The following is a 16,032-nucleotide window of genomic DNA, read 5'->3' on the forward strand; positions in this document are numbered from 1 at the left end:
TTCTCCCCATAGCTTTGTGTCATCTGCAAACTTGGACAGAGTATATTTCACTCCCTTGTCCAAGTCGCTGATGAAGACATTAAAGAGTATCGGTCCAAGGACCGAGCCCTGCAGGACCCCACTGCCCACACCCTTCCAGGTCGAAACTTACCCATCCACCACGACTCTCTTCCATCTCATCCAGTTCTTCCAAGTGACTCTTCACCATCTCAGGGTCTACGCGTAGTAGTCTGGCATCTTGCTGCTGCCTCGCTACATCCCCACTGAGAGACTTGTCGTGCCCCTCGCTTAGGAACACTGAGGCAAAGAACTCATTGAGGAGTTCAACCTTGTCCCCCCTGTCTGTCACCAATTGTTTCTGCCCATTTAGCAGGGTTCCTATTCCTTCCTAGGCCTTCCTTTTACTCCCTATATATCTAAAAAACAATTTCTTGTTGTCCTTTACTTGGATGCCATCCTCAGCTCCATGGTAGCTTTGGTCTGTCTAACTGCCTCCCTACAAGCGTGAGCAGAGGAGGTATATTCGCCTTTGGTGATCTCTCCCTGTTTCCACTTTTTATGTGCTCCCCTTTTGGCCCTTAGGCTGCCCTGGATTTCTCTGGTCAGCCAAGGAAGCCTCCTGGCCCCTTTCCCTCTTTTTCCTCGCACGGGGATCATCTCGGTTTGTGCCCGAAGGATCATTTCCTTAATGCACAGCCACCCTTCTTGGGCTCCCATCACTTCAAAACTCCTACTCTGCAGTGCGTCCTTGACTAATCGCCTGAGTTCATTGAAATCAGCTTTCCTAAAGTCTAGCACTTTCACCCTACTAGTTACTTTACCCACTCGAACTTTGACCCTTTATCTGATCCTTTCACCTACTCTAACCTCTGGTAGTCTCTCCCACAGGACCCGGTAGGTATTGGCATTAGTTGAATTCCGTGAGAAGAGTGCTTCATGGAAAGCCCTCACCCTTTCTTGCAGCTCATTGGGATCCTTGAAGGGGTTATCATTCTCCACCAGGAGGCAAGTGATGCACTTCTTGGCACCCATCCTTCTCTCCTAGGCATTAAAGAAGTGGAAGCCATGTTCCATCCCCTGGAGGAGCCGAACACGCAAGCAGATGAACATGCTATAGGTGTGGTGGTCGCCCAGAACTCAGATCTCTTCCTACTTCTCCTGACACTCTCCACAAAGTTATGAGGTATCTGGGTCAGCAACCAGATGCCTCTCCAGGTCCAGCACTTCCCTCTTGACCTGCTCTCTAGCTACCTCCCAGTGTCAGGAGAGTCCCAAGTTGTAGCGGCAACAGTACTGCCTGATACTTACCTTTCCCATGTTCCACCATCTCCAAGCTGAGGTTAAAGGCTGCTGCTGTTCATACCAGGCCAAACAGAACTCCTGGAAGGTGGTTTTGAGGCCCATGTCTTCCAGCAGGTTGTTACTGAAGTGCCAGTAGGCCAGCCCTGGATACTCAGCCTGCAGCATGACCCAACTATACACTAGATGATGGTTGCTGAAGGGGGCCAGCTTAGTGCTGAAGGCATGGACTTGAGCAGTGTTTAACACAGAGATGTTGATTCAGTTCAGCATGACTGATGCTCCTCCTCTCTGACAAGGGTAAACATGCTGGTGTCATCAGGGAATGCCAAACATCCACCAGGGAGTGGTCAGTGATGACCCCCGCCCTGAGGATGTCCATGACAACCCAGTTCCACTCCCTGCCTGTGTGCTCTTGAACCTTGAGGGTGATGTTAAATTCCCCACCAAGGACAAAGCACTTAAAAGCCTCAGGTTTCTGAGGTAGGTTGCTGCCTGCCCATAGAAATGCACAGGAACATAGAGGCTCATCAAGTTGAAGATGACCCCTGTATTTGGACCCGGAGACAAAGCAAGCAGCCTGGCACTACCTCAATGGCAAGAAGGACCTCCAGCTGCAGGCTTCACAAGAAGAGGGTCACTACCCCCACAGGATGCTTCCATGAAGTGGCTGAATTAGACTCTGTGTCTCCACTCCAGCTGCCAATTAGCTTCAGCAGACAGAGTGTGTACCATATCTTGCAGGAAGAGCACAGAGTACATCCCCTTCTGGAGGATGAAGAGTACCTGGCAGCTGCGGAGACCCATCCTGCCACCACACACATTAAGGATCACCACAGTGAGGGATCTCATGGGTGAGGGATGTTGTTAGGCTTGGCAGAACTTTCATAGGAGGCAATGCCAGCCAAGGGGACCATCAGCAATCCCGATGCCCTCCCATAGGGATAAAGCAGGTGTGGGCAATTTTTTCAGGCGGAGGGCCGCTTACCAAGCTGTGGCAAGCTGCCGAGGGCCACCTGCCTTTTTACAGGTGCCGCGCCCCCGGTCACCATTTTGAGACTGGAAGTCCCTCTCCTAACCTCTGACTTTTGCCACTGGCAGTCCCTCCCCTTACCCCTAGAGGTACTTCTTTGGCGAAGAGGATCTGCAAAGTGACATGTACAATCTTTTCGTATTTACTCATATAAAAGTTTAAAGGAGATAATGGTTTTTCATGAAAATTGCAAAAAAAGATACATTTCAGTGAAATCAAGTATTTAATGTATCTGCTAGAAACCAACAAACTACAATATTTTCGCAATATAAAAAACTAAATGCAAGATACAGAGAAATTTGTCTAAGACAGGACCTGTATAAGCTGAAAAACCTCCACTAGCCAGAACGTTTCTATGGTTGTGGCTAGGTAGCTCCTGCTATAAGAAAGAAACTGTCTAAACTGGAACTTTTTATGGTCCTGTGCAGTTGGGTGTGAGACAGGTTTCACTGCATATCAAAATAGACCCTTCAGTTTCATTTTTGCTGTCTATAATGACTTCAAAAATGATAGGCTTTAGTACTGTAATGAACATCCTCCCCTCCACCCCCACCCCCCATAAGATGAAAGAATAAATGTTAGTGAGGCTTATTGGGTGGCTGCAGAATGAAGCACTCAAAAACGTTCAGTGCTAGCATAACTCCCATTGATTCTAGTGCAGTTAGACCAGGACTAAATTAGGCCCATTCAGCAAAGCACATGCTTAAATATTGTATATAACTGAGGTTTCAAACTACAACAAACCAATGATTAGCTCTCAAAGAACTTTAGAACTATCTAGCCAGGGATAACAACTGGTGATTTTTTCTAGGATAAATACAAGGCATATTTGGACAAATTTAGACTGTGTCAAAAATGGAATCTGGAAGTTTTCAGCAAGTTTTCCCATGGAAAGCAGGCACTAGTTTAAAAAAAAAGAAAAAGAAAAAAAAGTAGAAAACAGCTGAAAAACAGTTTAAATGAAAAATGATCCTAACCAATATGTTTTTATATAGTGACTCAACATTGGATAGGTTCCTTCATATATTATCATAACAATAAAAATGATGCCTAATATTTGCTTGTTTGTTTCCATTTCCCTTCCATTAAGAGAGAGAGGAAGAACTGCCTCCTTTTAAAAGTCATTTCCAAAATTAGTGGTTACAGTGGTAGAGGCAGAGGTAGAGATATGTAGCAATACATATAAGAGATGTGTCACTGAATCCTATGCTTAAACTTGTAACAACTGAGGAGCAAGATTCTTTATCTGTACCTTTACCTAGACCTGTTTTTGCTCCAGAATTTTAAGACCAAAGAAGGGTGATATTCCTTAAAAATACACAGATCATAGATGCCAAAAAGATCACTCTCTATATATTGTCTGGTATATCTTGCAAAGAATCACAAAGGTTGCACAAGAGTATTGGATCTGAATTAAATAAAAACCTAAGAGGAGCCATAAGATAAGAATATATAAATTATTATAAGAGCAGGTTGCTTTTATATCCTTTCCCATTTAATTACAATCATTGTCATGAAAATGGATTATATAGTGCTGTTTTCTGTTCTCATTATCATCTTTGTCATAGGAATGAGAAATCCAAACTTTAATGCTTGTCAGTTTTAGTGGAACGCTGTGTAATTCTTTAACCTTTGTACAACTTTGTCATTTTATTGGCTGCCTATTTCACTTCTTTTGCATTTAAACGTCTATAGCCTGAAGTAATGAAGTGGAATGGGTAACCAATCCTAAAACAACATATTGAAAAGGTCAGAGCAGTTCAGCATTGTATAATCCATATAATAAATTAGACATCACAAAGCTTATTCCCATGAAAAATGCTAACAAAATATGATAACATGAATTTATTTCAATAAAGATAATTTATATAGCGAAAGACTGACCTATTCTTCTTACAATTTTAATATTTTTATGACCTCCCAAGGTACTGTGCTGTAATATCAAATTGTTTCTTAAGGAATACATGTATATGTTATTAATGAACTTTGGAGATACTTATTGAAAATATGCAGGAATAGTAATACTTGTACTAGAAATAATATTATTTATCGCCTTCCAATTCCTGCTCATTTTAAACACTAGGATATATTTACAAGGTACATTTAAAAAATCAGAAGAACTAAAATGCATTCATACTTTACAAAGCCTAGAAAATATGCCCAGCATTTATATGATGAAAGTCCATTGTTAAGTATTTTTATTTAACCCCTAACCCAACAAAAACCTTTAAGCATTTACTTAAATCCATGCTAGCACAACAACAAAACTCTTACTAACTTCATATGCTCAACCATCCTTTCTAAATAAATCTGCCTTTCTAAATTGGGACTTTATGTATTCAAATATCATTGGTCAGATATTACAAATCTATAAAGCTGCAAATATTGTACAATTGCTATTGAAATACTTAATCTTAAGCCAAAATTGGCAAAAAGTGTAAGCCTCTTCTACCTCCCCTTAACACCTAGGCCTTGATTCAGAAAAGCACCGATTACTTTGTGTTATGCACATAATCAGTATGACTACTTGCTTGGAGATCTGCACATATTACACATGTTCACTTAACACTGGGGGTTTAGCCAAATGTAATGCAATGCATAGCTGAGCAAATAAAATGACAAGGAGTGGGGCAGAGAAGAGTGGTAGATATTTGTTCAAGTGTTTTAAATTGACTGATGTTGGTCCTAGCCACAGCTCTTCACATGAGCATTTAGGGAGGTGGAGTATAAAGAATTGCCTAGAAGCTCAAATTATTCAGATTCTATTTCTGGATCAGCCACTAGTTTACAAGACCATGGACTATTTTCTGTGCCTGTTTTTCTCTGTCTGTGACTCAGTCTATAAAGTAGGAATGGTTGTACTGGTTTTTGTAAAGTTCTTTGAGAACTGTGGATCAAACCATTTGGTGTTTTAAAGATCAACTTTTCCTAGAAACTGTGTTTGTGGAAAGAACTTTAATTTTTCATTTTCTAAAATCAAATATTTATGTAAATTGAAATCTACATATGCAAGTACAATTCTATAACTGAAATCAAGGAGTATCCTATATTTTGTATAGCCAATCACATGGAAAAAACAAAAAATTAAAACAGCTCAAACTTTGAAAATTTAATCAGTTAACAGGTTAGCAAGGTTGCATTTTATTTGGAGGGGCAAGGGCAAGAGGGACACAGACACCAGGCTAAATTAATATTAAATTCTAATATATCTTGTTGTGATTTTTTAACTCAGTCCTAGCACATCATTCTTTTTAATGTTCCTGATCTAAGACACTCATATTGCTGTTATCAAAATTCCCTCCCTCCTTTCTGATGCCAAGGTGCAATTACTCATTGTTTATGGGTCTTCAGCAGGTTTTCGTCTTATGTTTAACATGCACATATTATTTATTGCATTCCTCTCACTTTGAAAGGTTTAATTTAAACAACAGCAATGGGGGGCAGTTAGATTTGTCTGCTCTTATGTGTTTTTTGGATTCTATCCTGTTCTTTTCCAGTCTAGTAAAGCACGTGCTGAACTTTAAGTCTGAAAAAGATTCTAGTGACTCCAGCAGGATTATTCATTTGCTGCATGCTATATACATGATGTATGAGGATCTCTCTCCTCACTTTTACCCCCAACTCCAGGGCCTTGCTTTCAGGGTCTTGTCTAATCATGTCACTATTTGAAATATATCTGAGTATATTCCATACTTCTGATTTGCAGTAACGCAAATTAATATAGTTCCAAGCCTCACAAAACACAGCAATTAGATATCAATATACTCTTTATGCAAGTTAAAAAAATATTGAAGTTGAAAAGTTAGCATTCAAAATTTGAAACAAAATCAATAAATGTATCATGGATTGGGTCTCATTATAATTATGTCCTTAATTGCAAGATCACATACCATTTTTTACATAAGATGCCTGCTGCATTCAAAGAGAGGCTAGTTATCCAGAATTTCTTGTTACCACTCCTTCAGGTCTCTCATGACTTACACCATTCAATCACTGTGCTAAATACAAGTTCATGGATGTTTCTGAGATGGTCTTACCTTAAGATATGAGTGCTCATAATAGATTTAATCTCACAGGACTGCTGTAAAAATAAGTAGTATTTCTATCCTCATTTTAAAGATAGGAAACTAAGATGAAAGAAATTAAAGCCAAAATTATTTTCTAATTAAAATAAAAAAAGCAAAAACAACATGAAGGATGAAGTATGCTCAGCAGAGAGGCATTTTTTGCAGACCTGAGTTGCTAAAACTCAACATTAGTTCCAAACGTAGGAAGAACCTCAAATTGTTTTTGCGGTTGATATATTTTCTTCGATCAAATGTATGGCTAGTATAGACTTAGACAAGCTTTGGGATATCATAGTACCCTTCCTCAGGCCTCTGCAGTAAGGGTACTGTGAGACCTAAAAACGGCCTGCATCTATACCAGCCATAGAGTTGGCCCAAAAAAGATACTGCCACATTAATTATTGCTTATCTCCTGGACCATCATGGCAACAACATCACCTCAACACTATTAAATTATTTTTCTATTTTTATTATGTGTATTGTTAAAGCTGTACACTTTGTGTTCAGATTCAGATTGTTTATCCTGTTCTAATATAGTACAGGTTCTTGTTTGCCCATGAACCCAGGCAATGCAAAAATAGATATTTTCCATCCTTACAATTTATGGGAATAGTTGACACAAAACTTGAATAGCTTATCATTTCCATTGTACACGCCCCAAATTGGCTGAAAAATAAGCCCTCAGGATGGGAAAAAATATCAATGGTTTCCTAACTTCTATTTATTTTGGTCAGGAAATTACCATAATTTCAGATTCCAAATGTAGAGATTAATGCAATAAATATGCAAAATTGCACAACCACAGTTACAATGAGTTCTAAATGTTTTATTGCCAGGAAAGTGATGGTCCTCTATACTGCAAGTGACAGGTTTAATGAAAATAGGAAAGCATACTACATAACAAAAAGTTTCAAGTTGGCAATCAGAGATTAATATATTTTCTTTTAACAAAGATTCAACAAGGTTATTTTCATGTGACTGTTGCTTTAACCAAATAGATTTCTAAGATGGACGTTTGTTTTCCCTGGACTCTTGGGTGAAGAAAGATAAACAATATCCTAGGATAGTATTTAAAAATATTTGTGTAATACTGTTGTTGCCAAGACTTGAGAATGAATACTGAAGAATAGATGCCTTATTTTTCTTAGGTCATGTTGTGTCGTTGCATATTCCATAGTGAAAATATCAGATACACTGGAAGGACTGGTTACTCACCAGACATCAAGGTCTGATTTAATCACCTATTAAAGTCAGTGGAAAGAATCCCATAGTGGATGGATCAAGCCTTAAGCATCCATATAGCCCAGGTTTGTATGCTTTATAACCAACATGGTGATACAGGAACAGAGCAACAAAATCCAAAAAGTTTAATAGTTTCTGCCTACAACGTCTGCTTTAAATAATAAAATTGGGTGTTTATGAGGAATGGGGAGAAAAACTCAGGCCATATTGCTAGCAGAGCAAAATGGTTGCGCAGAGAAGGGTTGCAGAAAGCAGAAGGAAGGAATCACTGAGGGCATCTACACGTGCACTTTAGTGCTCTTTAGTGCTGAGTTAACTCATTAGCTCCCCAGTAAAGTGTCACCATCTACACATTCGCCCATATTAGGATGCAGTAAATTAACTCCCCCATAGGATAGTACTGTCTGGGACAAGTAGTATCCTATGGCAGCATTATTTATGCCATTGCAGTGCACATGTAAATGGTGACGGGGCTGACTGGAGCATGAGGGTGCTACAGTTCAGGGGATGCCTGCTGGGTAGCCCAACACTGTAGCAACCTCCTGCCCCAACCAGCCCCTCCACTGCCTGTCCCTATCACTTGGAGCTTGGGGCTGACCCCCTGAGGCTGCTGACAGCCTGGGGCTGCTCTGCTCAGGCTCAGACTGCTGCGGTCTTGGGCGCATGTGTAAATGCTACATCTGGGAGCAGCTGACTCCAGCTGAATTCTGCCAAAGTTTATTGTGTCAAATTAGTTGATCATGTAGGTGCACCTGCTGAGGTATTTGAAGAAGATGGGGAGAAACAATATACAAGAGAAAAGTATGTAGAAGAGCATGGGCGACTGGTGCCATCTTAGTCAGAAGGAGCACATGACACCCCAGCAACCAGTCAGTGATTGAGGGGCACCCCTCCCACAGCCAATCTCACCAACTGGGGAGGGGGGATCCCACCACGGCAAAACTCACTGATCAGAAAGCGGCCACAATGCTACTGGAAGCAGCCACGGCACTTCTGGAAGTGGCCATGGTGCTACATTAGGGGCTCCCAGTCTGCGGCTGGCACTCACAGCAGGGGAGCACCCACACTCCTGCCTGCCCCCCCTGTCCATTGCATAAGCGGGGAGTACAGCCAGTCCGGAGGTGCACCAGCTTTCTCAGGGGGTGCACGTACACCCCTGTGCAAATGCTATGCATCACCACTGTAGAAAAGATAGATATGAATAAAAAGTTGATAAGAGAATCTGAGAGACTCCAAGGAAAGCAGAATAGTAGCCACTGCTAAGCAGGAACCCACACAGGTTAGAAAAGCTGCTGAAGGGAATCTAAAGGAGTAGAATCGTAAGAGATGAGATTCTGGGGAAGAAAGAAGGCTACATTGCTGTAGATTATGTGCTGTAGACTAGTGGAATGGACCTAATGGTGGATTAGGAATGTGAGACTGAAGTATATCATTGTGGGGGACAGGGTGGATTGTGGAGAAGGCATCTTGAGGAGGTGGGAAGACGGATTCATGGGATAATGGAATCACAAGCCAGGGAGGTGGTTATTAGGAGAAGGAACATCAGATTTACACACAAGATTATCTTTAAGCCTGCATATAGTCTTTGACTTCAATAGTAAAAAGTCAGGTGCTTGTGGCCAAGCCCATGAAAGTCTTTTGTAGGATCAGGGTCTAAATTACTAAAATTTACGGGTACCACCCGTTCCTCTGGTTCCCACCTGCCACAACTTGGATCTCAAAAAGGGAGGAAAGAGATTAATGAGATGTTAATTGGTACCCATGGAATAACCTGTCCCAATCTATTACGTTGATCAATGCATTTTATTACTTTTCTTATCTTTTCCCTTACAGTGGCCCAGGTTGGAGATGGCAATAGGCTCGAGCCTCTCCCTGGACCACCCTGAGACTCAAGAGGAGACCTTCAGCTGCAGGATCTCCCAGGTAAGTGACGGCAGGTGGCCCAACGAGGTTAATTGCCTTGTTAATAGTCTATGTGTCGGGTGGCTTTGATTCCGCACTGCCCGATCACGTAGGAAGTCTCTGGCTTCCTCCCTCCACACGTAGTATTCAAAAACACAATCCCCACTCATTTGCTCAAGAGCCTTTAAAAGAAAATGAGGAGTCTAAAGGCCCAAGCCTTTGTATGCCACCATTAATTGCCTCATTAGTAGAGGGCACTTCCCGCGTTCCTTGCTCTACGTGGGTGCATGAACCTGGAGAGAGCCTAGGATTATTGCCCCTCCAGGATTAGCCTCTAATGTCCCCAGATTCCCCAGTTTCACTGGGTTCCAGCCCAGGAATGCCTCTTTCCTTCACTGAGGGACAGACCTGCAAGTCTTGCTCGTTACGGTGGATCTGCCGCCAGATGCCTCTACCCTCCCCGCACTCCTTGGCACCACGGGGTTTGCCAGCAGGGTGGTTCTTCAACCGTTGCCTGCCTCTCCCTTCAGCAATCCACCACCTTATGCCTCCACTCTCTCCACCTATCCAGCGCCGCAAAATTTACTGGCAGGATGATTTCTTCCGGGTGTAGCCCCACTGTTTCTCTTGGGAATCCGTCACTCAAAGTTTCTGCTTCATGCGTAATGAATACCACCGAACTTCCTGGGGTCCATCTGGGTCTCCCGTAAGTCCTCTTCTCTTCTTCCAAATTCCGTCATCCCTGACTGCTTCACTTGGTGCCCAAAGGCGTCTTCTTCAGGGTTTTCCCTTTCTTTTATTCCTAAAGCTTGCTTCCTATTGGCTGCCCATGCAGGGGGTAGGGGGAGTTCCCACAGCTGTTGAGGATCTTTCCCAAGTAACAGAGTTCCTAACAGGGACCCTGTTACAATCAGTATTAAATTAAAATGGTTAAAAACCTGGAGTGACTATAAAATGTTATCTGAATGCGAAGATATAACCCATGATAGCTTTTATGGTTTGTATTCCATATCATTTTCCTGAAACTTTGAATAAGTATATTTTGGTACAATGACTTTTAAATTAGATTATATCCAAGAGACTGGTGGAATTACAGAACTACTCATTTGCATTGTTACTTCCAGCACAACAAAAACAATGGTTGATGGATTTTAATAAATTTTAGAGTTTGAATTTTAACAGTGCTGTATTTCTCTTGCAATACTCAAGATCTGATAGAAAATCCTGATTTTTAGATGCAGTGGGCACATCTACATGAGACACTATGTCGCTGTAGCAATGCACTATGGCAACATAGCTTCTGCAGGCAAAAACCATAATGCCACAGCTATGCCATCATAGCAACACACTCCCTCAGTATAGTGCATCACTGCAGCAATGTAGCAGCTAAAAATAACCATGTACAGCATAGTCAGTGCAGTATGGGCTGTTACTGCACCATCATTTAGTAGTTCCAAAAGGACATACTAAATGATGGCATGGTAACAGTGGCACCACAGGGCCATGTGTAGATGTGCCCAGTGAGAATTCATTATAATCCATGAACATTTCTGACAAATAAAACTAGAGCTATTTAGAGTCAAATTATTACTTAGTAAAAGTAGTATTGGAGTAACATCTGGAAATTCAATGATACCAGGGGCCAGATCATGTTCCATCTATTAGGTATGTAAGTGGAATCCTATTTTACCTTCTCCCAAAGAATCATTAATGTATCTAATTTGTAATATTTCTTTGTCATGCCCTTCAGACTTGATCACAAAAAGCACCAAGGATCCGTTCACAGACCATGCTGGGACAAGAAATGCAAAACCGGTCAACATATCTCCACCAGCCCCACAATAACTACACCCCACAATAGAACCATCACCTTTCCTGGATCCTACACCTGCACCTCCAGAAATGTAATATACCTCATCCAATGCACCAAATGCCATGATAGAAAATATGTAGGAGAAACAAAACAACAACTGTGCACCAGAATGAACGGACGCTGAAAATCTAGCAAAAACGAGATAATTCTTGTACAAGAATACCCAACTACCTGTGGGGGCACACTTCTCACAAGACAGTCACTCCCTCTCTGAACTCTCAGTTCTAATCCTCAAAGGGAACTTACAAAACACCTTTTGTAGTTGAGCCTACCAACTTCACTTCATAAATCTACTGGATACAAAAAATCATGGACTCAATATACAAGTACACCCCTGAAACACGGAAGATGCTGCATTTTAGCCGCTTTTGGATTTTCAGTGTCTATAATGAGTCCATACAAAAAGCTAAGAACTTTTTTCCAACTACTCAGTTGGTTTAATAAAATATATCAAATCTACTCAAAGAATCTTGCCTACCTTTTAGGTGAATGGATTTTCAGGGCTTGAGCAGAATGGATTGGGATCATATTTAGATGTCTCAAAGGTGGAACAGGATCCAACCCTGAGACTTTCGTGATAGATACTGCACAAACACAGAATAAACAACAAAAGAATGAAAGAGACTGGTAAGGGATGAGTAATTAAAAACATTAGCCACTTTTTCCAGATGTAGATCAAGGTACAACAAGTACTTAACTTATCCATTCAAGATAATACAGAAAGCCTATGGTTAAGTAGGGAACTGAACCCAAATCTCTTAAATTCCAGCTTAGTACCTAACCACTGGACTATAATGATCACTGGGTTCAATTAATAGAGGCATACAAGAATGAGAAGAACTAACAACAAACTTTAAGTGTGGAGCAGTAGGCAAACTTCTGCAGGTCCTTTGTCTCTCTCTAACTGAGAAATGAGCTACTTAACTAGGAAACCATCTCCCAACTACCCAACTCCCTCAGTCTCCTTTTAGGTTGCTTCCCTAACTTATTACTTCTATAAATACAACTTCCCTCTTAACAACTACAAAAATAAATTAACATAAACTTCCATTAACACCCATCTACAGAGGAAAGGTTACTAGTACTGCACTCTGAAGTGCAACTTTATCACTCACTTTCCCTTTCACACTTCTGCAGCTCTTATAACATGTCTTCGAGAAACTGTCTTCTCAGATTGACAAATTATTGGTTTGGGTGGGGAGCTTTCCCTCCAAGCAGTGCTGATGCATAGGGGGTGCATGGGGGTGTGAGTGCCGGTGCACCCCCTGAGCAGCTGCGCTTGCTGCTTAGGTGATGGTCAGGGGGGGCAGGCAGGAACACCAGTACCCACCCCTGCAAGCACCAGCCGATCACTGCAGCCGCTACCAAAAGCAGCTGCAGCCACTCCCAGAAGCGGCTGCAGTGATTGGCTGCAGCGATCAGCCGTTGCGGGATTGGCCAGTTAGCAGGATCAGCCGTGGGGGGACCGCCCCGCCGGTTAGCAGGATCAGTCATGGGGGGACTTCCCCTGTCGGCCGGACTGGTCATAGGGCAGTGGGAGGGGGCATGTGCCCCCCCCCCCCAGACTAAGGTGTTACCAGTCATCCATGCCTCCTTGATAGACTTAAATCTTTATACTGGGATCCAGTTGACTTGTGCTTTTGGCAACCGTGCTTTTGACCATCGTATTGAGTTGATTGCCTACAAACTGCTGAGGCTGATTCTTTTTTCTGCGTGATAATATTTGCATTTGTGTTTGAAGGAACTTTTCTTCCCATAAGGACACGGTTATGACTAGTGCTATGGATCAAATTATTTCTTAAGAAAATTGTCCAGATTAGGGCTGGGACAGTCAAGAAGCTCATCAGGAAGCCTGACTGTTGTACCTTCTTGTACTGCAAACACACATTTAAGTAGATTCAGTTTCTCACAAACTGTTGGGCATAAAATTGATGTCACCTCCCTTGGAACCACAATGAGTTTGTACAAATGTATATGTCTATATCAGACGTAAACAACACATCTCCCTTTCACTAGTTTATTTGTTCCTGAATATACAATTATTTTAATATTTGTTGGATTCAGTTTTGGACTAAATTTCTATTTGCTACATCCCTATTCTAGTAAAATATTAACCTGAGCTCTTATGTTAAATTTAAATGAAACTATTGCTCCTTGCACTTCTACTAGTAAAATCCCGTCTCTCTCATTGATCTCCCTTCATTTAGCTATATCTATATAAAATTCCTTTAGTGTGATCTCAGCTGTATGAACCTGGGGGGGGGGGGGGGGTGTTGTTTGAGATCTGTAGCACTTAGCAAAATAGTTCCTTTTTGAGGAAATTGCAGTTCAAACAGGTCTTTCTAATTGCAGCACAAGGTTTTGGGTCATATTGCTTTCTACATTTGCTTTTTTAATTTATCACTCTCTTTGCCAATGAAAATTCCACCCTGTGAAGTGGCTTCTTACCAGCAAAAAATTCTACTCTGTGAGATGGCTTTTTCTGGCCACATTCTTTCATGCCTAATGCATGGACAATACACTTTTAGTGCATTCAGTTCTGCAGCTTCAGCCTTCACTGTTTCTGCTGCCCTGCACATTTCAACAGTCTTTCCTAGGGACAAGTCTCCCTCATGCAGAATTTTTTTCTTGTATGAAGTATTTGCAATGCCACAGATATTACTCTCTCTAATCAGAGAGACAGTCTCCAAAAGCACAGTTCTTACTCAGTCTCTTTAGTTCCATGACATACCAATTTATACCATCTCCTGTTCTTTGTCTGCACATAAAAAATGAGTCTTTCAAGGATCTCTTTTTTTTTTTTTGGCATGTAATACTTCTCAAATTTGAATAGTCTTACTCTTAACTGCATATTTTCACCTTCTGCCAAAATAAAGGTGTTTTAAACTGCCAGGGCTTCCTCCCTCAAGGTGTGCAAGAAGATTGAGGATTTGACTTAGTCATTTTTCTCTTTTGCCTCTGTGGTTGTTAGACCCCTGTCAAAACTTTGTCTGCACACGCTCCAGTTCTTTAGTATATTGCCCAAAATAAGAAAGGCAGGTGGAGGTTGCAAATGTTTAACGACTAACTGTCTTTTTTACTTAGAACATAACTTAGAACTTGGAACATGGCCAGGAAGATCAGTTAGAGACCCTTGTCCTTCAACACGGCTGTGTTGCTCCACTTGCTCTCAGTTTCCAGCTTCTTTTTCAAATTCAATAATTCAACTCCCTAAGTCTCCTGGCAAGAAGCAACCCTAAATTATTATTTCTATCACTGCATGGATAACCTAGATCCTGCTTTACCTCTAAGACATCTAAGTCATGCTCAGAGAGCTTTTTCAGGATCTAAGTCTCTATACAAAATGTTGATCTAGCCTGCTTGAGTCCATGGAAAACTGAGGCTCTCTCCTTCCCAGGATATATCAAGAGCCACAAACAAATACTGTAAGATAATAATACAACTTACACATCGCAGCCCAACTTTTTACTTTATACAATAATCAAGTACGAGACTTAAGTTAGTCAAACTTGGTCACATTGAGGTATTCCATGCTGAGTATCTGCCTCAGATGGCCTTTAAAAGAAGTCAGTTGTTCAGCTGTTTCCAAGAACAAGGCTGAGAAGATGTTTCAGGAACATGCCCTAGGGGGAAGAAAGTGTAGGCTATGGTAAAAGTAATTATTGTCCAGAACAGGGGTCAGCAACCTATGTAGGCTGGAGTTGTGGCTTCAGCAGCATTCAGTGACAGGGCGGGGGCTGTATCTGCACTGTGCCAGAGTCATCCACCTGGAGCTCTAGTGAGAAGGAGATGTCTTGGTGTCACATTGCAGTCAGCTGCCTGGGGTTCTGATGTAGGTCAGCTTTTGCAGTGCCATGCTCCAACTGAGAGCATATATGTCTGTGTTCACAGACCCAATAAAGTAGATTGGGTCCCCGCTAGGGCAGTGCAAAGCTTCAGTCACTGATTTGATTTAGCGGAAATTTGGCCCAATTCAGTGGCTGAATCTCCGAATCCAGATTGAATCAAGAGAGTCTTTAATCTCTCCAAATTGAATCAGAACCCTCTGAATCAATTTGGAGAGATTCAGATAGATTTGATGATTCAAACATAGACACATCTTTAAATGTTTTTTCTACATACCTCAAGGTACCAGGCTGCTTGTGAATGCTGAGATGGTAGGGCAGATGAAGCATCCCAAGGGAGTATGTGGGGCTCTGAGACTGGTGCCTCCTGGGTCTGGGGGGGCACCTGGAGTCCCCCTGTGGCCATTCACAAAGTTGGAGGGCTGCGGGGAGGACGGCCCCAGCACGCTCAGCAGTGGACCCAGAAGTGGACCAGAAGAACTTCTGGGGCTTCCTGCGCTCCTGTGAGATACTCCATCCGCCCCACCATTTCAGTATTCATGAGTTGTGCCTGCTACCTCAAGGTATGTAGAAAAAACATTTAAAGTTGTGTCTATGGTCAAATCGCTGATTCTCTGAATCAGCATCGAATCTTCAGATTTGGATTCGGCTGAATCGAATCAGGATAGTGATCCAAATCAATTAATCAAATCACTGTCCCCCAATTTGAGCCAAATCCTAATTGAATACATCCCACTTCACACACCCCAAGTCCCTACTTATGTGGGCATT

The sequence above is a fragment of the Alligator sinensis genome, unplaced genomic scaffold, assembly GCF_000455745.1.
Source record: "Alligator sinensis unplaced genomic scaffold, ASM45574v1 scaffold789_1, whole genome shotgun sequence".
Classification (NCBI taxonomy): Eukaryota; Metazoa; Chordata; order Crocodylia; family Alligatoridae; genus Alligator; species Alligator sinensis.